This window comes from Octopus sinensis, linkage group LG7 (genome assembly GCF_006345805.1).
Source record: "Octopus sinensis linkage group LG7, ASM634580v1, whole genome shotgun sequence".
Lineage (NCBI taxonomy): Eukaryota > Metazoa > Mollusca > Cephalopoda > Octopoda > Octopodidae > Octopus > Octopus sinensis.
In genome coordinates this window covers 114,813,802-114,838,801 of record NC_043003.1, presented here as the reverse complement: position 1 = coordinate 114,838,801, position 25,000 = coordinate 114,813,802, and the positions used below count along the sequence as shown (strand labels likewise).

At 35.9% G+C, this 25,000-nt stretch overlaps 1 long non-coding RNA gene across 1 annotated transcript; it reads right to left on the bottom strand.

Annotated features, from left to right (window-relative positions):
* Window positions 1–4,188: 4,188 nt before the first annotated feature.
* LOC118764126 lies at window positions 4,189–21,287 on the bottom strand. The gene is made up of 3 exons (XR_004999917.1): window positions 21,183–21,287; window positions 21,025–21,032; window positions 4,189–4,199 (listed from the first exon to the last, which is right to left on the bottom strand). It is a non-coding gene; the product is annotated as an uncharacterized LOC118764126 (long non-coding RNA).
* Between the last annotated feature and the right edge of the window lie 3,713 nt (window positions 21,288–25,000).

The window sequence follows — 25,000 nt, the reverse complement described above, 5'->3', positions numbered from 1 at the left end:
GTCGCGTCTTCCTATTTCACACATAAATATCTCGTAAATTCTTGCACTCTTTTTTAAGAAATTTATTTTCTTCTTCGTTGTCGCATTTTATTATTAAGCCAACTAGCATCTTCATAGATTTGTTGGCGTCGTTGAACGTTCTTCAATGTTTCAGAATGGTGCATATATATTGAAGAAAGAATGGCTCTTATCAATCTTAACTCGAGGGAGGAGAGCCATTAGAAAATTAGCTCCTCGTTTCTACCAAAATTGAACAGAAATAGGTGCAGGAGTGGCTGTATAGTAAGTAGCTTGCTAACCAACCACATGGTTCCGGGTTCAGTCCCACTGCGTGACATCTTGGGCAAGTGTCTTCTGCTATAGCCTCGGGCCGACCAATGCCTTGTGAGTGAATTTGGTAGACGGAAACTGAAAGAAGCCTGTCGTATATATGGATATATATGTATATATATATGTATGTGTGTGTATATGTTTGTGTGTCTGTGTTTGTCCCCCCCCCACCATCGCTTGACAACCGATGCTGGTGTGTTTACGTCCCCGTCACTTAGCGGTTCGGCAAAAAGAGACCGATCGAATAAGTACTGGGCTTACAAAGAATAAGTCCCGGGGTCGATTTGCTCGACTAAAGGCGGTGCTCCAGCATGGCCGCAGTCAAATGACTGAAGCAAGTAAAAGAGTAAAAGAGAGAAAAGTGAATGTATTGCGGCCGCCACATGGTTGTAATATGGCATCGGGAGTAGTTCGTCCCTGTTTAGAATATTTAAGATTTTCTTCGTTTTCTTTTCAATTAGAATTCTCACTTTAAATGTGCTAAAACATCTTCCTCTGACGACATAGGAATATGATTATACCCAGAATAGGCAGTATGAATGCAAGGAAGGAAGGATACCTGCTCAACATACTCTCGTCGGTAGGTATAGTTGTGGTGGCCAATAACGAGGCTAGAGCTTCCAAACCACAGGATATCATACCCAATTTCGGTGGATACGAAACTTACGACGAGGAACGAACGGCAGACATGCGGTGTCGTCCCGCAAAAGTCTAGATCTCTCAATATTGAACAAGGCTAAGCAGAGTAATAAAAACCAATCACTATAATTAGGGAAATTGTCAAGTAGAAGATAATGTTATGAAACTGGATAGACACTTGGCCCTGAAGGGAATTTAGGATGAGAAAACATCTGAAATGCTTACTCGACCAAATTGAAAATCATTAAACGGAATAGAAAGAAACGCACCAAAGATTATCGTACGGAAGCGAAGAAGTTTTATAGCGAAAGATCTATCTCAATGTATTATGGAAGAGGCGAGCTGGCAGAAACGTTAGCACGCCGAGCGAAATGCTTAGCTGTATTTCGTCTGCCGCTACGTTCTGAGTTCAAATTTCGCCGAGGTCGACTTCGCCTTTCATCCTTTCAGGGTCGATTAAATAAGTACCAGTTACGCACTGGGGCCGATGTAACCGACTTAATCTGTTTGTCAGTCCTTGTCTGTTCCTTCTGTGCTTAGCCCCTTCCCTTGTGGGTAGTAAAGGAATAGGTATTTCGTCTGCCGCTACGTTCTGTGTTCAAATTCCGCCGAGGTCGACTTTGCCTTTCATCCTTTCGGGAGTCGATAAATTAAGTACCAGTTGCATACTGGGGTGGATCTAATCGACTGGCCCCCTCACCAAATATTTTGGGCCTTGTGCCTAGAGTACAAAAGAATATATTATGGAAGCTACTAACAACAATTTTTTTCCCACAAAACATCCATCTACGCGCAATACAAACTCTTTCGTATTGAACAGAAGGAGGTCATGAAATGCGCAAAGGCAACCATAACCTTCTGCTTACATAACCATAAAGCAACAATAACCATAGAGGAAAAAATCTCTAAATATGCTGAATGAAATGTATCCGTACAAAGGTTATAGAGATATTGAGCAGCAGAAGTGAAGGGGTACTATTTATGTTCAGGATTTTATATTCAGTTCAAACAACAAAATTTGCCATACAACCTGGAATTATCGGATATCAAAATTTGTTTGCGAATGCATAAAAAATCTTGCCTGTTTGGAACAAGCCATATTCTATGACAGATATCCTCTACCTAAGGCATTTTGTAAAGTGATAACAAAGCAATAAGGAATGGAGTAGATAAGATCCGGGTTGCATATGTCTCAAAGCGAGCGAACCTCAGAAGTGGTAAATATCCAAGCAAGGTGTAAAATGCAGGCTACTCTTCAGGCCAAAGGTATCTTAATTGAATGAGCGTTTACATTGTTGCAAGAAGTTACTTGTTAACACATGGAAGAATCGATCAGAATATGTTGAGAGCATAGTATGTATAGAGAATATCCATTCAATGAAGGTACCCTTGGCTTGGTGGGTATCCTGCGGTATACACCTCGCTTGGATATTTACCACTTCTGCAGTTCAGCTGGCTATGAAACATATGTAGCCCGGGTCTTATCTACTCCATTGCTTAACTTTTGAATTCTTATTCGCATAACCAGAAACCCTGATCGCCTACCGTGAAATATAAAAAGAACTTTTTTACCGTTTATCCTACGTCGATACGAAACAAATCCACAACCTTCTATTTCAATAAACCATTATTGTCTCTGAAAGTTGTTTTTTATATTTACTACGAATTGCTTGAAGCTCTCTTTCTTCCTACACCTCGATCCTTAAATCTTATATGTATATATATATACATATATACTAGCATTATTGCCCGGCTCGTGCGCTCGTGCGTTCTATGAACGCACGAATTAAGCTAAACTTGGATGAAGTTCAATCAAAATTCAATTATTTTGGTTTTAAAATCAAGCATTTAATGCCCTCTATTTTTGCGCTTATGTGTTCCATTTCCTCAATAAGAAGTACGTAGAAGCGTTTCATAAATTTTTGTTGATCAAATAATTGCATTGTTGAATTATTCTTTTAGATCAGTATATCCCAACAGGGATTTCAGGAGAGAGTTTCAGGGAGTCGCTGGCGATGTATCGTGATGATCAAAAATCCGGCCTGCTAAAATTTGGTTAAAGTGATTCGAACTGCAGACTCAACGCAAAATGGTCACATTTAATTCAAAGCGTTAAAAATGTTATGAAAACAATTGGTATGATCCCAAATGTCGCTGGCAATGTTCCATTAGCTGTCCTCTTTTAGAAAAGATTTTGCCATACGCAATTTTTCCTTTAACTCTCTGTACAGAGAGTTAAAGGAAAATTTGGTGTAGATTTCTATACCCCAGTTATATTTGCTATATTTTGTCTGCTCCGTCCGCTCAGTGTTCTCCATTCCCAAACCGTTTGAGAATTCAGCCTGCTTCTTGTAGCTGCTATAGTTGTTGTTGATGTTGTTGCCGCTGTTGTTATAGTCTGTGATGTATGATTTTGTCGTCACTTTTCTGAATATGTTGCATTTGCTGCTTACAATCTGGCTCTTGTTTACAAAATGCTTAATTAAATTAATAAAGATTTATTTCGTTGCTCTAATCGTTGTTGTGGCATGTATTGATTGACATAATCGTTACTGTCTACCCATATAAACATTTTCGCAGCAAACTTTCTAGTTCTGAGGGTTAGTCAATTTGTTCCTGTCCAGTTATCAACGCATACCATCCATGACGAAACATTTCACTTTTTTACTAACTAACTTTCCTCTGCGAAACCTTTTCGCTTCAAAACTATCCTTGGATCTTTTCGGTTTGAACGGCAGTTTTTTCTAGCGGTGTCATATGAAATTGTCACCCATAATTATGACCCTAGTATCGATCTATTGCATTTCAATCTATATTAGGGTTAGTGTTATTTTTTTCTTCACAAATGTACATAAACCCAATCTGTTTCTTAAACGAGGGACATATTCATACGGCACAGAATGTTTTTTTTTAACTCAATAGACGCCAGTGATTGATTGAAATTGCAGAAATTTTAAAAGAAAAACAAATATCTTACAAACCATAGAATTTTCTCAATAAAGCCAAGAGAAAAAGATGTTTTATAAATACATTCTACCAGTATACGAAGTTTAACATTTTTTAGTTACCGAGAAATTATGTTAAAAACTGCCGTTCAAACCGAAAGGATCTCTAACACCTGTGCCGACCATGTGTCAAGTATAGTTTGATCTCTTTCTCTCTATTCCGTTTCTCAGTTGAACTGGAATCACAGTTCAATTGTTGACCAAATTGGAGAGCATGTCATCTGTCTTGTGCGCAGAGTTCGCAAACCACCGACAGGTCTGACAATGAAATAGTTGAAAGTTCGAATCATGTATTCTATAGACAGTCAATATCGGACAGGAGGGAGGATATTATATGGAATAATGAGAAGTAACTAAGCAGAGTGTGCCTCCGTATAAACCGGTGCACAGATTATGGACAACTTCAAAATAACTATGTTCAATACAAGATCAACTCTACAGGCTGGAATATTTGTCAACCGGAAGTATTCCCGCTGAAAGGAATGCTGGGATATTGCTGCCTTAAGTTATATCTAACAATGTTTTTAAAAAGTAGCACTAATCTTGTTATTAAAATAATCCATTGTAAAAATTATCCTGACAGGATAATTCCCTTTTTTTGTTTGCATGAGGAATCTATTCAAGAAGACCGAAAAAGCAAGCGACAAAGATTTTTTTAATCAGCAAAACCTGAGTAGTTTCTTGTTTTTGTTTTTAGGTATCACTTAAATTAAAGATGAAGGATCTTTTCGGTTTGAACGGCAGTTTTTAACATAATTTCTAGGTAACTAAAAAATTTTAAACTTCGTATACTGGTAGAATGTGTTTATAAAACATCTTTTTCTCTTGACTTTATTGAAAAAATTCTATAGTTTGTAAGATATTTGTTGTTTTTCTTCAATTTCTGCAATTTCAACCAATCAATGACGTGTATTGAGTTAAAAAAACATTCTGTGCCGTATGAATATGTCCCTCGTTTAAGAAACAGATTGGGTTTATTTACATTTGTGAAGAAAAAAATATACCCTTCCCCCACCCCTAAACCTAACTAACCCTAACCCTAAAAGAGATTGAAATGCAATAGATCGATTTTAGGGTCATAATTATGGGTGACAATTTCATATGACACCGCTCGAAAAAACTGCCGTTCAAACCGAAAAGATCCAAGATGAATTTGCGCGAGGACAACATTTCCCTTGTTAGATTATTGAAATTAAATATCGTTGACAGTGGTTCGCATAACCTCGTTAGGTAAGTCCTACTTTGAATAACGACTTTAGGACGATGGCAAAATTTTGAAAGTGAGAGAGGGAGAGAGAAACAGAGAGAGAGAGAAGCCCAAACATAACTTTTATTGAAATCTGAATCAGTGATTTATATAGTTTTTAGTTATGGATCTTAGGTGTCTACACAATTGATTGAATATAATATATTTGGGATATTTTAATGCACGATTTTGATAGAATTTTGTGCGGACACCATTTTCCTTTTCTCTGTTGGTATCTTCTACTTCTCAAAATTTTCTTATTGTTATCCATGCTGTTGCTATGAAAGTCTATCTTAAGACTCTTTACACTGATTAATATATATATATATTCAATTTATATTCAGCAATAACTATACACGTGTATGTATACGTGAGCGTTATGCATTTGTGCATAATACTGTATTTATCTTTAATATATATATATATATCCACATATACATCCCCAAATGAGATTTATATAAATATTCCTGTGCATGTCTGTCTATATATGTATATAAATATCGATACTTGCGTGTACGTATGTATATATATATATATATATATATATATATATATTATGTGTGTGTGTGCGTGTGTGTATTATGCTTTTGTGTAAATGTGTACGTGAGTTATGCAGGCATGCACGCACGAATACACACACAAACACATGCACAGTTATACACACGTATATTATCAGAAAGGATAGCATCAGAAAAAAACAACAACCAGTCAGCAGCAGTAAAGGACAAAGAAGAACATGGTAAATGTGGAAAGGGATTATTTCAGCAAATATCGAATGATTTTGCTGAGCTTCTCTTATCAATTTAACCTCGTTCATTGCATGATTCGATTCCTCTTGCCATTTTCCCGTCCACCGCCATCAATTTCTCGCAGATTGACTCATTGTTTCAAGCAGGAGAACGAGAGAAGTAGAAACAAAACATAACATATCAGAATACAATATCATCAACGATCTCGGCCCCTGTAAGCAATCAAGTTAAAAGCCTTAATTAATGGAGATTGCTAATACCGTAATGGGCAATCATTATTATTGTTGCTGCGGTTATCACCAACTTCATCAGCAGCAGCATCGTCACCATCATCGCCACCCACGTCATCATCACTACTACCACCACCACCGCCGCCGCCACCACCAACAACAACAACACCACCACTATCATCGTTATCATCATCATTATCATCATCATTGCCACCACTGCTATCACCATACTACTACTACAGCTGCAGCCGGTACAACTACTGCTTCTGTTGCTTCTCCTCCTCCTACTACTACTACTACTACGACGACGACTAATACTACTACTACTAATAATAATAATAATAACAATAATGATAATAATGATTTCGCTTACTTGCCACCAGGGCAAAGGTTTAGGACAATACTGAGGCAGATATAATAATGAAATGATAAAAAGATATACTCAAGTGTACACTGGAAGGGAAGGGGCATATGCATTGCATACAAAGGTAAAAAAAGAAAGAAAAAGAGGGGAAGTGGATGATAGAGATGTGACCTTCCTGACACAGGAACGCCTTTAGGGATAATCGAGGAACCCCACTGACTGACATTTCCCTGAAACCCCATGAGTAAGTGCCCTCTACAATTCCTTCTCTCCGACTCACAGGTCTACACGTAAAGAGGTATCATCCACCCTTACCATTTTCGCAAATATTCACCCTCCTTTCAGTAAACTCACTCGAGGACAACACTTCCCTCTCCACTCTCGTTTTCCTTTTCAAGTGAACCTTGAAGAAGTCAAAGTTCTACCTAAGAGGAATGTATCTGTCCTCATGCCTTTCAGCCTTGTCCACCAAACAAACTCTTTCATCACAGCCATCAAGCAAAGGAAAATTGCTTCACCTGCCCGATTGAAGGTGGGTGGCGGCGCAATCACCACTATAGACACGGCCGACAGACGTCTCTTGACATTCCGGTTACAAATCTCAACTTTGTCTATCATCGTTCGGGACTCGATGAAGTACCAGACAACTACTGGAGTCATGGATATCGATCATACCCCTCCCCACAAAATTGATGACCTTCTACCGAAATTAGAAACCATTATTTTTTCACCGACTTCTTGTTACTATTATTATTATGAATTATTATTATTATCATTAATACTGAGTGAGAGAGCAGCGCTTGCTATCAGAGTGACACTGGGGTGCAAGTATACGAAGCCCAGTATACCCATCATGACTACCCGTCTGATAAGGGTACACCAGGCACATGCATCAAAACCATTTGTGCGGAACATAGTGATCTCATATCAAGATAAACAGCGCATGATCTTGCAGGTGGGACCCAGTTAAAATTTTCTTCAGGTCGAGTAGCCCATCCCGCTCAAAAGATCCCTTAATAAGGGTTGTTAAAGGATGCTGAACGAAACACCCATGTTTCCAAATGTGAATTATCCAAACCCCAAAGAATTCCTCTCAACATATGGCTATGATGCTCCCCAACAACTTTTGCTCGTGATCAGAGATGCACATATCATCAGCCCCTAAAGGACACGCTCACCTGGTTACGGTCAAACAATTGACAAGGAAATCTGTGGTATGGAGCGGAATATTTCCTGTAGCCAATCTTTTATACCAAGACAATACATGTATATAACATTTCCAATCAGTTAAGATCAGAAGCGTTAAAATTTAGTGCCTGGTACTGCATCGGGGCATCCACTTTTGTTATTATTATTATGCTTTCCTGATTATTCTGGCCATGCCAAGGAGGCAGACCTTTTGTAACAGTTCTACTGGGTACTCTATTCCTATTTCACTTATATTCCTGTTGATGCCTTCTGATACTGTTCCCAAGTACACAGCAATAATTAGCACCATCTTTCCCTTCTTCATTTTCCAAAGCCGGTCTATTTCGTACTTAACACGATTGTGTATATCTATCTTTTCGCCTTCTTGACCATTCGTGGGTAAAAGGCGTACCCGACATCAATTATATAGCACATGTCGTTTATCCTGAGACCACCACTAGGTCCGGTCTATTATGTTTGGATCTGGAAATCCCAGAGGCTTTTGCTAATCGCCGACCCCGCCACGTTCTGTGGTTTATGCCCATACCACGTCTTGCTTCTCTCTACATGCTACTTTTCACATAGTTTCCAACGCAGCTCTTTCCCCACCTTATCGTGTCGCCACAACTTATAATGGTTTTGGAGAAGTGTAGGGCATTCGTTCACGATATGGGCAATGATTTCGTCCACTCTATTATAGATGCGGCACAGTGAAGACAATTGCTCATTGCTAAGGTTGGCTCTCCAATTTGTGGCCAAAGCTTGGTTATCAGTTTCTTTCTTTATCGCTCCTTTCTTCGGCCAGTTCCACCTACGTCTTCCGGCTACTTCAATTGTGGCCACATGGAATTGATTGTGTAGCATAATGTTTCTTCTTGTGCCATTTTGTTTCTATGGAATTTTAATGTACAAATTGATCGCGAAATTCATACAAGTCGACCAGATACTGTGGAAGCACTCCGTCGGTTACGACGATGAGGGTTCCGGTTGATCCGAATCAACGGAACAGCCTGCTCGTGAAATTAACGTGTAAGTGGCTGAGCACTCCACAGACACGTGCACCCTTAACGTAGTTCTCGGGGATATACAGCGTGACACAGAGAGTGACAAGGCCGGCCCTTTGAAATACAGGTACAACAGAAACAGGAAGTAAGAGCGAGAGAAAGTTGTGGTGAAAGAGTACAGCAGGGATAACCACCATCCCCTGCCGGAGCCTCGTGGAGCTTTTAGGTGTTTTCGCTCAATAAACACTCACAACGCCCGGTCTGGGAATCGAAACCGCGATCCTATGACCGCGAGTCCGCTGTTCTAACCACTGGGCCATTGCGTCTCCACCGACCAGATACTAATCTTCTTGACAATCATAGTTGTGTCTATATCTTGCAGACATGAGTGTAGCGCTCAATGAAAAGGAGAAAATGGAAAAATACTAGGATTTGGCTAGGAAATTAAAGGACTGTGAAGGGTTTCGACCGTCCCCAACAGACTTAACAGTTCCCTTATTGAGATTAGTGTAACTACAAGAGTGGCATTGATTCAGAATTCTGCTCAATCGGGAAACTGCAAGGATTGTTAAAAAAAGGACCTCGGTATCTAAGAAAACAGGGTATGACCAGATACCAAGGGCATTGATTCCGAATGTAAAACAGTCATGCGCACCATGAAATAACAATAATAGAAGAAACTTAAGATTAGAACACTACCTGTTGTCATATTTCAAAGTTTAGGAAATCCAAAAATGGAAAAAAAAACAATAACTAGTACACGTAGGGACTCCTCATAGCCTAAGAAAAATTTTGTCTTATGTAGTTCCAAAAATATTTTAACCTGCAAACATTTTAGCAAAAGTATTTTTAAGTTTAAATAACAGCAACACATTTTAGTGTCATCTTCAGATTTCACTATCATCTTCCCACTAAATAACTTTTAAAACGAGCTTTTAATTTTGTGTTTCGATTGACATTATCTTCCACAAATATGTCAGATATCAACCACCTTAGTCCTAATTGGAAGCACTCTGTCGGTTACGACGACGAGGGTTCCGGTTGATCCGAATCAACGGAACAGCCTGCTCGTGAAATTAACGTGTAAGTGGCTGAGCACTCCACAGACACGTGTACCCTTAACGTAGTTCTCGGGGATATTCAGCGTGACACAGAGAGTGACAAGGCCGGCCCTTTGAAATACAGGTACAACAGAAACAGGAAGTAAGAGTGAGAGAAAGTTGTGGTGAAAGAGTACAGAAGGGATCACCACTATCCCCTGCCGGAGCCTCGTGGAGCTTTAGGTGTTTTCGCTCAATAAACACTCACAACGCCCGGTCTGGGAATCGAAACCGCGATCCTATGACCGCGAGTCCGCTGTTCTAACCACTGGGCCATTGCGCCTCCACCTTAGTCCTAATACCAACTGTAACTTCTAATTTATCTCTTGAGGTCTCTGGATAAGACCTGAATTTCATTTGTATAAAAACGAAGCTAAATCCTAACTTACAGCTATAGCAATAATAATTTCTAGAATGTGTTTGAGTAAATATTCTCAAGTGCATTACCGGTGTATATTTTATCGATACGGGATCGAGTAATTGCAACATCTTCTTCAACAGTCTTCCGACAAAGAATCGTTGCTCATTTTTCGTGGACATTTATGAATTCTTATTAGAATTCTTATAAGATTCATTAATGACTCTTATTTCCAACAAATACATCCACCCGGAACTTGAAATGTAAGAAGCTCACTAAGATCAGAATTGCAGCAAAGGTACTTAATTCCACAGTTCGTTCGTCTACGATACCCGACTCTCAATGCCGTTTACAAGAATAAGTCAATACTGATTTCAAAAATAAGCACAATTCCTCAAATTTGGGTCCTATGTTTTATCAATCCCAGGAGGATGAAGACAGTGTTGATTCAGGCGTGACTTGATCCCCTTACGTAATGGCTAATAATACCACAAGGCATTTTGTCCGTCACTCTCGTCTTTCAGCCTAACTGTACAAGACAAAAAGCTTGTTTATGAGGAAGTCAGAAAGAAGCTCACGAAATTTTATTAATGTAATTTAATTCGATCAATAAAATTAATTATGTAATAACCACAGCCGCTGCAGGAACGGCTACATGATCAACAACTATAACAACAAGAACAACAATATAATTCCTTTCATAAATTTAACAAAAGAGATATAAACACTAAAGATCAACTACGATTCTGCAGTGATGATTATGGCGAATATTAATAATAATAATAATAATAATGATGATCATAACGAACATAGAAATAATAATAATAATAATAATAATAATGATGATGATGAGGAAAATAATAATAATAATGATGATGAAAATAATAATAATAATGATGATGATGAAAACAATAATAATAATGATGATGATGAAAACAATAATAATAATAATAATAATAATAATAATAATAATAATAATAATAATAATAATAATGAAAATATAATAATAATAATAATAATAATAATGATGATGAGGAAAATAATAATAATAATGATGATGAAAATAATAATAATAATGATGATGATGAAAACAATAATAATAATATAATAATAATAATAATAATAATGAAAATAATAATAATATAATAATATAATAATAACGAAGATAATAATAATAACGAAAATAATAATAATATAATAATAATGAAAATAATAATAATATAATAATAACGAAAATATTAATAATAATAATAATAATAGTTTAGTATTACCATTGTCAATATTATTATTTGTAGTAGTAGTCAGACGAGCTTGAACACTGTAACACACTACAATGTGCATTAAGCGCATGTGGAAATGAGCAACAAAATTATATAAGTAGACAGGAGACGTCATTATGCAATAAAAAGATTGAAAATAATTAAACGGGCAATCACTTAAAAATATTACTAATTATATAATAATTGAAGCGAAATACTCGTAGTAAAATGGTAAAATCTATTCGTGGGTAAGTAGAGATCCACTGGGATGCACTGAATGTTTTGGACCTTATCACCTCCCTGATTTGTCATCTGTTTACACTCTCCGATTAAAATATGCCAGGATCGACAAAATAAATGGTAATTTCGGGAAAATTTTAGGCTTCGACCTGATTGGTTTACATGGGAGGAATTTCAGGCCGGAAACGTCTATGAACAATTTCCAGTAATTTTTGTCCTAGCTCTTATCTCTCTATATATAAACGGCAAAATGTCTCTGTGTGTGTCCTTTATACAAATCCACAATTTTTCAGGTAGAGAGCTCGCACTTTCTATGGCCATTGAAAACTGTCAAAGGGTGGTCATGCACATCTTTACATTTCCCCAGTCACCCAGCAAGGCCATTAAAAATCAATAGAAGTGATTTTTTGTGAATTTTCTATCCCAAACCCAATCAAAATGCCCGAAATTGATACGCCAACTGAATGCCAGCTAGCTGTATGTGATAGGTCGGAGATTTGGACAGTACTCGCGTGTATGTGCGCACGCAGGCAGCTGTATATGCATGCACTAGTATATCTTAATATGTTTGTAGTACCAGGCAAGATTTCCCGGGATGCGCACACAACAGCCAAATCAATCATCAAGCTTTTGTGCAATGAATGAGTATTGATGATCTGTGAAGTAACGTCGAACATTTGTAGTTTATTGTTCAAGGGATTTGAATGTAGGTGGAGACCATCTTGAAGATCCTTCCAACACCCTCTTTTCAACGCGTACTGTATAGGGGTCTGGATGCTATGCCAAACGAGGTTGTTTGGTGGTCGAGGTCAAAAGGGTTCAGGGCATACAACTTTTTCGTTGGTCAAATATAGCCCCTGGGCTTGGGTCTCTAATGTCTAAAAGGATTGTGAGATGCTGGACGGATCGTTAAATTGCTTGGAGTGTGGTTTGGTCTTAATCCCCTGGTAGAGAAATACTGGGATAAGATGATGACCACGGTGGCCAGTATAATACAGAAATAAACGAAGGGAAAGCTGTCTTTGAAAGAATTGACGTACATCAACGTCATATTCGTCTTCCATTACCGTTTGAGAGGCAGACCGTGCAGAAGTTCCCTTGGTCATAAGGAAGAATATGCAGATATTATAAGTTCAATATTACATGGCCATGTTTGTTAAAATACCCGATCACCGGGGTAAAATTATTACCCAGAGTAAAACCATGATTAATAAATGCGAGAGCAGAAAAGAAAGAAAGCTATAGTAGCGCAAGATGTGTGATCGTAAGCTGTAGACAAAAGAAGTGAGAGAGCTGTTACTGTTTGCAACAGCTAGATGGAGGACAACTACATGGTTACAGACACTTGATCGCTCAAGGGCTTTTCATAACCTTGGTAAGACGGTGACGAAAATAAGGGTCTCCAGTGTGGTATCCCGGAGGAACCAAGCCAGAGTGGTTGTAATGTATATATATATACATATATGTATATATATATACATATACACATATATAGATATATATAGACACGTTATATGGGTATATATCCTTAAATCCTTAAAAGTGTTTCAGCCCGAAAGCTGCGGCCATGCTACGGCACCACCGTTGAATGTGCTACACTAATATGTGAAACCAACTCTCATACGTGGCACTCAGTCAACAAGGGAGTTCGACGCCGCTGCCCGCATCTGTGTTTCCTGCTGAATTGTAGGTTCATCTGGAAGCCCTGACAAGAAGAGATCGAGTTTAGTTTTAAAGAAAACCACATCCACACCATGCAGGTCTCTCAGGCATTTAGGAAGGATATTGAAGATATATGGTCCCCTGGAACCCAAGCTGTTGCAGTATTCGGTCTTGTATTTTGATGATGTTTGGATCTTTGGCACCATGCAGTCGCGCCACGTATTGCTGTTGAGGTAACTTTCAATGCCAAAATTCGGGATAAGATCCTCCAGGAATTTCCAGATGTATATCACTGCATATCTCTCCCACCTTCCAGTCTTTCTCAGTAGCTGATATGTTGCATTGAGACGATCTTCTTAGTGTAGCATCATTGGATTGCTCCGAGTTCTGCTGTTAACATAATATTGTGTGGTGACCATATTTGGGAGCAGTAGACCAAGTAGCTGAGGACGAATGTCTTCCAAAGGACCATCAGTGTCTCCTTCTCACTTGTTCTGAAAGTTCGGAGGATCCATCCAGCTAGCCGTCTGCATTTTATTACCATGCACATACATATATATATGTGTATATATATATACATATATATATATATATATACATCTATATGTATACGTAGACATATATATATATTTCCATATATACACATATATATGTATGTATAAACATATATATATATACATATATATATACATATATATACGTATGTATGTATATACATATGTGTGTATATATATATATTTATATATACATGTATATATATACATATATTTATATATACATGTATATATATGCATATATTTATATATACATGTATATATATACATATTTATATATACATGTATATATATATATATACATATTTATATATACATGTATATATATATACATATTTATATATACATGTATATATATATATATATATATATACATGTATATATACACTTGTATATACACACATGTATATACATGTATATATACACATATATATACATATTTATATACATACATATATATATATATATATATACATATATACTGTATATATAAATATATACATATATATATAAATATATACATGTATATATATATATATATATATCTATATATATATATATATATATATATATATATATATATTATATATATATATACTTACATTTATATATATATATTACATAAAAGACAAAAAAGAATGAAAAACTACAAAAGGCTTGTTGTATGGTTAAAGAATATATTTAAATCGTTATTTTAGAATTTTTTTTTTAATACTTTGCGTGTAGCAACTTAGTTTTTGTAGAAATGTATTTTCTCTTCAAAATTCTCAAATTTCTTTATCTATATAGTGTCATGTTTTTGCTATGCTGTGAAATATGGAGTTCCTGGCAGGGGAAGGTAATCAGGGATTTTTCCGTTATAAGGGAAATAATCAAAAATGTTGGTAATGACTAGGTTTTATTAATGTAACATGATTTTATTTAGAAGGAATAGAATGTTACAATTTGTTAAGTTTTGCTTTACAATTTTTTTCAATGTGAGTTTCCTTAATTAAAAATGTTAGAAACGGTTAGGTTTTGGCTTATATTTTTCAATGAAGAAGGTTTCCTTATTTAATCTAACTTGTGTGTTGGTGTTACAATGGCACATTGATAGAATGGAAAGATTACAAATTGTGATAGCATTGCGGATTTCTCAATATGTTCACTAAAGGGTATCATTCTGTATTCTGGGAATGCAGTCTGCTGTTGATGCAGAGTGCATCTGTGTCTGAGCGATAATCCCTTGGAACCTATGTAATTTTGGTGGCAGCCCTAGCATCTTATAACATAAATCAGATTTTCTGATCCTTCTAGAATGTTTGGACATGTTGCATAATTTGGTCTACCATATTTTTTCCCTTTTGCATCCGTTATTTTAGAAAATAATTTCGCTTTTGTGAGAATCGTTTTTAGTGAATTCGGTTGTTTTTAGCTTTTATTGATTTTTATGTATGTGTAAAATTTCCTTTAATTTGGAGTCCTTATGTAGCATTGGTAAATTCTATGTGATGATGGTGAAGGTCTCTTTGTTTCTGGGGTTGTATGTGGGTATGTACGGCAGTATTTTCGAGGAAGGTGTATTGCTGTGTTGAACTTTTCTTAAGGCTTCTATGTCGATTCTATCCTCCATGAGTTAAAATGGGCAGTGTCTGTCAATTAGGGTGTTTCTGAGTTCTTGCGGTCTGAAGTCTCTGGTACTTTGTTCTGACACTATTGTGCATACCCTTCTTGCAAGGTTGAAGGGGATGTTTTTTTTGGTGTGTCTTGGATGGCATGAACTAAATATTTGATATTGTTTGGCGTCTGTGGTTTTGTAAAATATGTCCGTTTCTATTTTTAGGTTTATTTTTTTTAATTAGTATATCTAAGAATGGAAGCTCCTTTTGGTTGTACTCCATTGGGAACTGTATGTTTGGGTTGACGCTGTTCAATAGTCTTTTGAATTTCAGGAGTTTATCTGTGTTTTCATTCCAGAGTATGAAACAGTCGTCTAGGAATTTTTTCCAATTTTCTTTTATATATTTGGTTAGGGGGTTTCCAAAGGTAGATAAATATTCTTGGTATATTATTACTTCCAGGTAGACCAATGTTAGGCTTGCAATGACTGGTGCTGCCTTTGTATCCATATCAATTCCGGATTTTTTTCGGTAAAATGTATTGTCAAACAAGAAGTGATTATTTCGTAGGATGAATTCAACCGATTTAGTTATGAATTCTTTAGTGATCCTTTTTTGTATTTCTTCCGGAAATTGGTCCAGCCAGAACTGAATTGCCTCTAGCCCATAATTATGAGGTATACTAGTATATAAATTAACTACATCAAATGAAACCATGATTGTTTCTTCCTTGATTTTTTGGAAGGTGTTTTAACATATCCAAGTCATCTCTGATATGGCTATCGATGTGTTTAAGGAAGAGTTTCAGGAGGATGTCCATAAATGGACTTAGTCTGTGTATTTCACAGGCCGGGCCAGCTACTATGGGTCGTAGTGTTAGGTCCCCCAGTGTTTGGTGTATGTACGTCTTTGATGATTTTTTCATTGCTTCATGTATAATCTGGCTTTTGTGTATTTTTCATAGACCATAGAAAAGGCTAGGCTTGCATTTACAATTTGCTAGAAAGTCAGTCTATTTGGTTGTCAGTTCCTTTCCATGGGTTTTAATTAGTGAGGACAGTTTTCATTATATTTTGCAGGGTGTAGTTGATTTTTTCATAATGTTGACTGTCATCAAGCATGGAGATTACTAGATTTCTATAGTATGTGTCGTGTCCATTATTACAACTGCACTTTATCTGCTTCCTTAATCGTTATATCTTCATCATTATTAAGTTCTGTTAGTTCCTTCCATTGTGCAGTGCTAAAGTTTGAGTTGTTAACTGTCTGTTTATACATGCTGTGGTAGGGAAAGTCCTCAATGTGGTTGCAGAATTCATCGAGATTTTTATTTCTTCCTTTGTTGGGGATGTGTTCACTTTTGTTTTTGACTAGTCATCTTCAGTATTGTATTTGGTTAATGCTTCTGCGAGTCTTACTTTTCTACAGAATTCTATTATACTGTCCTTCGTTTCACACCTATATATATATATATATATATATTCTGTTGTGTCTGGGGAGAGTCATTTTCTTTTTGGGCCTTATAATGTAACACATTCACAGGTAAAATTTCCACTTATTTCTTATTTTTACTTTCTTAAAATTTTCGTTACGTCTTGCAACTTTTTCAATAGTCTTTTCAATAAAGAATCTTGCAAACCAAACCCAAAAGCGAAATATATATATATAATGATAAATATCAAAGTGAGTTATATACAGTAGCGGTAACACATCGTGACGTATTTTTGCCATTTCAATATGGCTAACCCCTAAGGGTGGATGCTACTGTAGTTTTTAGCCCCAGGAGGACACACTCCTCCAGCTGGCCATAGACACACTATCTGTGTCCTGTCAGTATTTGCAAAGGGAAGTCATCCTTCCCGTCTTCAACTTATGATACACACGACTCGAGTTTCGAGGTATTGACCTCTCGTCAGCGTGTGACAATCATAGTTGTCGCCGAGAATTAGATTTCCTTCACAAATACTTATACTTTTTCCAGCGCCCACTGTCGCTGATATTGAAAAAGTGAAATCAAACAATGATAAATATCAAAGTGAGTTATATACAGTAGCGGTAACACATCGTGACGTATTTTTGCCATTTCTATATGGCTAACCCCTAAGGGTGGATGCTACTGTAGTTTTTAGCCCCAGGAGGACACACTCCTCCAGCTGGCCATAGACACACTATCTGTGTCCTGTCAGTATTTGCAAAGGGAAGTCATCCTTCCCGTCTTCAACTTATGATACACACGGACTCGAGTTTCGAGGTATTGACCTCTCGTCAGCGTGTGACAATCATAGTTGTCGCCGAGAATTAGATTTCCTTCACAAATACTTATACTTTTTCCAGCGTCCACGATGTGTTACCGCTACTGTATATAACTCACTTTGATATTTATCATTGTTTGATTTCACTTTTTCAATATCAGCGACAGTGGACGCTGGAAAAAGTATAAGTATTTGTGAAGGAAATCTAATTCTCGGCGACAACTATGATTGTCACACGCTGACGAGAGGTCAATACCTCGAAACTCGAGTCCGTGTGTATCATAAGTTGAAGACGGGAAGGATGTCTTCCCTTTGCAAATACTGACAGGACACAGATAGTGTGTCTATGGCCAGCTGGAGGAGTGTGTCCTCCTGGGGCTAAAAACTACAGTAGCATCCACCCTTAGGGGTTAGCCATATTGAAATGGCAAAAATACGTCACGTTGTGTTACCGCTACTGTATATAACTCACTTTGATATTTATCATTGTTTGATTTCACTTTTTCAATATCAGCGACAGTGGGCGCTGGAAAAAGTATAAGTATTGTGAAGGAAATCTAATTCTCGGCGACAACTATGATTGTCACACGCTGACGAGAGGTCAATACCTCGAAACTCGAGTCCGTGTGTATCATAAGTTGAAGACGGGAAGGATGACTTCCCTTTGCAAATACTGACAGGACACAGATAGTGTGTCTATGGCCAGCTGGAGGAGTGTGTCCTCCTGGGGCTAAAAACTACAGTAGCATCCACCCTTAGGGGTTAGCCATATTGAAATGGCAAAAATACGTCACGATGTGTTACCGCTACTGTATATAACTCACTTTGATATTTATCATTGTTTGATTTCACTTTTTCAATATCAGCGACAGTGGGCGCTGGAAAAAGTATAAGTATTTGTGAAGGAAATCTAATTCTCGGCGACAACTATGATTGTCACACGCTGACGAGAGGTCAATACCTCGAAACTCGAGTCCGTGTGTATCATAAGTTGAAGACGGGAAGGATGACTTCCCTTTGCAAATACTGACAGGACACAGATAGTGTGTCTATGGCCAGCTGGAGGAGTGTGTCCTCCTGGGGCTAAAAACTACAGTAGCATCCACCCTTAGGGGTTAGCCATATTGAAATGGCAAAAATACGTTACTATATATATATATATATATATATATATATATATATGTATATACACACATATACGTACATGTGACTAGCATGTTCCCAAAACTGTCATCGTGGTCTTACTATTCTATGCGATAAGACGTAGTCGGTAAGAACTATATAAAATTCCATTCAGCCAAAAAGTCTGTCCTTGAAAAAATACACAGAATCCTCCGTTATTGAATGCAGACAAAGGCATCAATACAAGGAATGCTGCAGAAATATTCCCATCAAAAGATCTGTCATGTGTAAACATAACAGACAATATATACGTGCGTGTACATATGTGTGTATATATATAATTCAGATATATTCTGGTGACATAAAAGGTGAAGGACGAAAATGTTGATGATAAAGCTGTCTTTAGCAAAGTCGTCTCCCTTAGCTCCTCACTGCTACAAAGACAATAAATCAGCGATAGGTGTTTTATAAATTTGTGTCCAACAAAGCTATTGTCTGCAAGAAAAGAGAAAAAAAGAGATGTAAAAATTTAATAAATAAATTACACACGTAATAAATGATGCGTTTTCTTATGATTTTTTTCGATCAGACATGTTCAAATGAATGAAATGACTTTCACTATCACCTCACCCTCATCTTCAACGCTGCATCACTTCACCATATTGTTTGTATTGCATTGATGCAGAAACTATTTCGAAACACTTTCTGTGAAGTTGTCACGAAGAATATAAGCGTATAAATGCATGAAAGTATTAATAATCTCTTTTATTCCACGCAGATTTGGTGTAGATGTCTGGCTCCGAACTATTTTTACATTCGTCTATTTCTTCATTCATAGAAGCATTATATTCATTGATGTAAATGTGTAAGTTTGGGTATGTTTCTCTGTGTGTGTGTGTGTGTGTGTTTCTCCGTGAATGCGTGTGTGTTTAACTATTTAGCTGTACGTTTGCTTCTTTACCTCGATGTACATTAATGTCTGCTACTTTGCTTTATAATTTGTTTATACACATGTAAGTATATGTATAGGTTAGGCATATATCTATGTGTGTGGGTGTTTGTGTATACATATATACATGTAGATATGTATAGATATATACAATGGCTAACGGGGTCATTTTGTCAGGTCTGTCGCACTTCAGTGATCATACAGGCGTCCAGCATGCTCTCTTCTCAAAATAAGTGACCAACCTGGTTTCACTTTTAACCACAAGTATTGATTTACCGATATCAAAATGAAAATATTCTTAACTTTCTACATGTAAGCCAGAAACTACACCTAAAATGCCACATATATCAGGAGTATCTACCTGATACAATGAAAATACGACCATTCAATTTCATGTAACACTGTTGATGTAATATCTACATTTTTGATGTTTAGAATGTATATGTAGTGGCCGATCTCTAACCATGAACAACGCTTAATGACACAACTGAAAGTATCTACAACTGCTAGGTTTTACTACTTCTGAAACAGATATGTAACAGCAACAACACACGTACATTTTATTTACATATATACATACATGCATGCATGCATAAACATATACATACATACATAAATATATACAATTCCATTCGGCAATATTATTGCAAGGATATATTTACCGCATAAAGGGATGTTAGCATATACACGCGTAACGGTTTTTTAAAATTATTAACATAACCATGCGGACATAAGATCCTAAATATATATATATATATAATTTAAATAATTAGAATGTTTAATGTTTAAATTTTATTTTTTAAATTTTTATATTTTTAAATTTTCAAATCTTTACATTTTTAATTTTTTTTTATATATCTAACCAAAAGTATAAAAAAGTTAAATATAATATAATACGTAAAAACACTACGTACGTTTCATGGCTATAATTCAATTCGAATTACAATTAAGTTTAAATTCAATTGAAAATTCGAATTAAAACTATAGTTAAAGTTATATAAATCATGGAAGCTCCAGATGAACCAAACTCGGAAACGAATAGTTCCGACAATATAAACACGCGCGCACGCACACACACACACACACACATACACTGTATGTCTGTGCGTGTCTGTGTCCGTGTAAGTAATTACCTAAGTAGTGGGTACGTACCTGGTATTTATCCGGTGAAGAACATGCACTGCTTATTGCTCCGTGATGTCATCCACGGTATGTACACAATTGTCGCTCGATCTACAGCAGGGACTCCTCAGTATTCGTCGAGTGCATAACAAATCAGAGACGTTAAATGAAATACACGAGAAATTTTATTGCTCATAATAATCGTTTCGACCCACCTTGCATTGATCCCACTCAGGTGGTATATTGTACAACTTGCTGTGGTACATCCCTCGGTGCAGAAGTGTCTCAAGGGATATCTCGCTAATGAAGCCCTGCTTCGCTCGGTTTTAATACAGCATGTTATTAGTGACCGTAGGTTTTTACTCTTGGCAGGAATGCATTTCAAAGTTTGTCTCTAAAAGGAAAAATATCAACCTAATAATGGAAAATATATAACCGAGAAAATGTATTCTCAAGCTGCCAAATGTTCCTCAAACATGCGGAATATTCTTAGGTGGAACGTCTTTCTTCAATGAATAGAGCAAACCAATAATTAAAGCTAAGTTCCTTTTGAAGTTGTATAGAAATATTATTTATTGCATGTGTTTAAACATCGTCATACGAAGATTAATAAATACTCGTGTGACCAGAAATTTGTTTACAGTTTGGCATATTTCAAATTTAGTTTAACAGCGAGACACTATATTAAATATTCCCTTCTTTAGTGATAATTTTTTAATATAATTGAAGGCGGCGAGGTGGCAGAAACGTTAGCACGCCGGGCGAAATGCGTAACCGTATTTCGTCTGCCGTTACGTTCTGAGTTCAAATTCCGCCGAGGTCGACATTGCCTTTCACCCTTCCGGAGTCAATAAATTGAGTACCAGTTAAGCACTGGGGTCGATATAATCGACTTAATCCGTTTGTCTGTCCTTGTTTGTCCCTCTATGTGTAACCCCTTGTGGGTAGTAAAGAAATAGGTATTTCGTCTGCCGCTACATTCTGAGTTCAAATTCCGCCGAATTTGACTTTGCCTTTCCTTTCGGGGTCGATTAAATAAGTACCAGTTACGCACTGGGGTTCATATACTCGACTTAATCCTTTTTTCTGTCCTTGTTTGTCCCCTCTGTGTTTAGCCCCTTGTGGGTAGTAAAGAAATGGGTATTTAGTCCGTCATTACGTTCAAATTTCAAATTTGCCTTTCATCTTTTCGGGTCGATAAAATAAGTTCTATTTAAGCACGGGGGTCGTTGTGATCGACTTATTCCCTCTCCAGAAATTGCAGGCCTTGTGCCAAAATTTGAAATCAGTATGAAGCACATGATTATGACAGAGATTAAGATAATGCATTCCAGTTCCTTCCATATTTAATGTAAAACTCGAACCTGTTTTGTTGGAATATCTGAAGTCCCTGAGCTGGCAGAATCGTTAATACACCGGACACAATTCTAAGCGATAATTCTGACAGCATTACATTCTGAAATCAAAACTACCGAGGCCGACATTAGCTTTTACTGATTCGGGTCGATAAAGTAAAGTACAATACAAATTTAGGATCTTTTCGGTTTGAACGGCAGTTTTTTCTAGCGGTGTCATATGAAATTGTTACCCATAATTACGACCCTAGTATCGATCTATTGCATTTCAATCTATTTTAGGGTTAGGGTTAGTTATGGTTAGGGGTGGGTGAAGGGTATCTTTTTTTTCTTCAGAAATGTAAATAAACCCAATCTGTTTCTTAAACGAGGGACATATTCATATGGCACAGAATGTTTTTTACCTCAATACATGCCATTGATTGGTTGAAATTGCAGAAGTTGTAGAAAAAAACAACAAATATCTTACAAACTATAGAATTTTCTCAATAAAGCCAAAAGAAAAAGATGTTTTATAAACACATTCTACCAGTATACGAAGTTTAAATTTTTTAGTTACCTAGAAATTATGTTAAAATCTGCCGTTCAAACCGAAAAGATCCCAAATTTATCATCGACTTATTCGATCCCCGTAAAATTTCTGGCCTTGTGCCAACATTTAAAGCATTATGTCTGAATACGTCTATTGCCGCTTCCCTTTCGTTTATATATTATGGTTGTGGGACTATATGAGAAGCGTTACAAACTGAAAAATACCAAAGACCATTATCACAATAATTAGAAACCTAATTTCAAGCACATTCATTACTCTTCATGTGTGTATAAAGAATCACAAGAGTAGCAGACTTCAATGAATGCATGTGGATTATTATGAATAACATGCAGATAAATACATGCTCAAATTGATGCTTTGTGCGGTTTTATTTATGGTTCACAGACGGTTCCTCTTGTAAATAAGCACGGCGGTGTATTCTAGCTCTGCTTCAAATGAAAATGAAAATCTATGCAGTAGAAGAACATCAGATCAGAAGCCAGGAACGAATAATGATTTTGAAAGCACTTATGTGTTAAAGAAAAATATTTAAAAGTACATTGAAAGCAATAAAAACAAAACAAAACAAAAAAAAATGCTGGTACAATACACAATTTGAATAGACAATAAACCTCCTCCCAAAATATGTTTGCGAAAAATATTTAAATATTTTTCTCCTTTGCGTATTTGTATTTTTCCAAATCAAATACACACATACACGCGCTGATACTAGAATAAATAGACTTAAACACAGAGAAAGGAACAGAGAGTGAGAAAGAGAGAGGAAGTGAGAGAGAGCGAGAGAGTATACGTTTGTGTTTTAATAACTGTGTACCTATATGTGTTGATGAATCTTTAAACTAGAAGCACTTTCTAAAGGACCATCGCGGCTATTTCACTTCACATACACACACATACACACAAGCAAAAAAAAAAAAAATTCAATCACAGAAATTTCCAAATCTCCACCATACAACGCATTTCCTCTTCCTTTTTATTCTCATAAATTCGTTTCTGTTTTTCCTTTTTTTTTATATTATTCTTTATTCCTTTTTTTCTCCTTACCTTATTTAACATTCAGCGGCAGAGTTCAATCTCTATGCATACAAATACTTTCCTTACTTGAAATATTCAATATTTCTTTGCTTCTTTCGTTCTTTATTACATTTTTGGTGTGTTTGCATTTTCAATTTTGTGTACAATACTTTAATATTTTTCCTCATTTTCCCTTTTTTTTTTATTCCATTATGTTGTCGTTTTACCAGTGGTTAGTTACGATTATAGCTGAAAACTTGCCTTTTCGTTTTATTATTATTTTTAGCTATTCAATATTTATGCTATCCAATTTAATGATGTTTCTAAGATATACATATATGTATCTATGCACACACACACACATAGTGATAGATAATTATAGGTATTATATATATATATATATATATATATATATATATATAGATATATATATATATATATATATACATATATATACATATATATATATATGTAAGTATATACACACACTTATATATATATATATATATTATATATATGTAGTCAAAAATTTGTGTATACGCATATATATAATAAATTATCATCAACATTATTGCTATTATTGTTGTTGCCATTGCTATTATTATTATTATTATTATTATTATTGTTATTGTTATTATTATTATTATTATTATTATTATTATTATTATTATTATTATTATTATTATTTACATATCGTTAGGTCGTATATTTTTTATTCATTACGAGATAGAGCATTGAAATTTTGCATAAATACGTGTATACATATTTATGCATATATACATACATTCATATATACGCACTCACACACATACCTGAATAAAGGAATATGTATTTACTCGCAGATGCACGCAAAAACCTATATGCACACACAAGCATCTTTGTATGTGTACATAAGTATATGTATTTTTATCTATCTATCTATCCGTATACATACATATGCATGCGTATACATATATATATATATGCATAATTTTAATAGTCATATACACATATGTCTGTGTATATATATATATATATATATATAAGTATAAACACACTTATATATCTATAAGTATATACATACACTTATATATATATATATATATGTAAGTATATACATACACTTAT